Raw genomic sequence first — 1,965 nt, forward strand, 5'->3', positions numbered from 1 at the left:
TTACGTTAATTGTATTAAAATGCATCACATGAACACAATACAAACTAAAATAATTATTGATCTAAAAATCTGGATTTTGACACTGGGCCCCTGTACAAGACAGATCCTCTGGATCAGGTAATAATGAAGGACCCACCTTTGTTGATAATGTACTTGCAATCAAATTACAAAACACAGATTCACAAGCAGTCAACATGAGCCATTTGTGGCTCCTGAGGGACTGGCAGTTGCCCACTTTGCCTAGTTGATAATCCAGCCTTGAAAGCGGCCTATCTTGCACCCCTGTGGCCATTGTAATTCTTCTCCCTGGATGTGAACAGAGCTCAGGTCAGCAAAATTGAAGAAACCAGGCTCGACAGATACCACTGCTAACATCCTGTCCAACCAAGCAAAGAGCAAGAACTCTCAGATGAATACTGAATCACTCTGCTGTACATCCAAAGCTCTGCGGAGTTTCAGCTCGACTCACCTGCATAAAAAGGTTATTTACAGCAGGCCATGTGTGATCAGTGCTCCTTAGCAACAACAGGTGCCAATGTCACCAGGGAGCGAGAATGAGTGAACTGAACTTGATGCCTAAGATTACGTGCACAATACAGAGGCATAAAAAGTAAGGTTCTATGTACTGACAGTAAAGTCAAGGCAGAAAAATAGTGAGACAGTTGTTGATGACTACTGAATCAAGGAACGTCAGCTCTATTATGGCTTCTGCAAATACCATAAATGTAAAGCCTGCTTCCACTGTACCACTTGTGATGGTTAGAAGGTTAAATGGTAAGCCATAGAAAAGTTTTATCTTGTACAGATACAGTGAATGTCGGTTTTATATGTCATTTTAGCCAGTTAAAAATCAATATCACTCAAGGCTGACTTCGAATAACAGATTTCTATTAGTACATTGTAGACCATTTGTAGGGCTTTCTACATTTAGGTTTTCATTTTTTAAATGTGTTGTTACCCATGAGTGAATGTGACAACATACTGTATGTAGTCAGTGCAGCAGAGAATGACCCAATAAATAAAGCACTGGCAACTGTTGGTTCCTCGTTCTCATTAATCACCCAATTCATAAAAATGCATTGATTACAGCCTTTCTGGAAGACGGGGAAACAGCTTACTGTTTCTGCCTCTCAGTTCTAATGTACATAACAAATAAACAAACCAAGTATAGAACCTCAAGCAAAACAAGGTTTGGATTCAGGTTGGTGGAGTCCGTCCTCTGTGCACTGTGGCTGCAGGATGGATCGAATGACACTGAATATGATGTTGACGCATGTGAGCAGGGCGTCTTGGCTTCTCAGTATTCAGCTCGAGCATATTAATCAGTCAGCGAACCATCAGGAGCCCAGTTTTTTTCTTTGACATCTACCAAGATATCTGCCGCGCAGGCAGTTTCAGTTTACAGCTGGCACTGAAAATGTCCGGGCCTTTGACCTTTTCCAAAGGAATATAAATTAACTTGTTGCATGCTTATTGCAGATGTCAAGCTTTTTACAGTAAGAATAGATTATTGTGCATAATTTACTGTATTACACTGACTGAAATCACAATAAACAAACATTTCTACCTATAATGACAAAAATAGAGGCAGTCACTGGCTATTTTGAATTTTTGGAAAGTTTTAAAGCTTCAATAGTTTGCTTCAGATGTGGATGATTTGGTCACTACCATAAGCTGTCTGCTGCATTTCCTGTTAGATTTATAAATTACAAGACAGTGGTTGGAACGTGGGATTGAATAGGATTTGATTTGAGACTATAAATGGTACAGATGGTTCCAAAATACAAATTACATGACCAACATTACTGGTTAGATGTTAAAGACCTTGAATAACTGTAATAATACTGTCATCATGAACATCAAAGCCTAAGAAGGGTAAACTCAAAATGACCAGTGAAATCAAAAGTTTAAAAAAAAATTATATATCTACTGGATACATCATCAAGACAAATGAGACAGATAAAA

Source organism: Thunnus maccoyii, chromosome 11, assembly GCF_910596095.1.
Source record: "Thunnus maccoyii chromosome 11, fThuMac1.1, whole genome shotgun sequence".
Classification (NCBI taxonomy): domain Eukaryota; kingdom Metazoa; phylum Chordata; class Actinopteri; order Scombriformes; family Scombridae; genus Thunnus; species Thunnus maccoyii.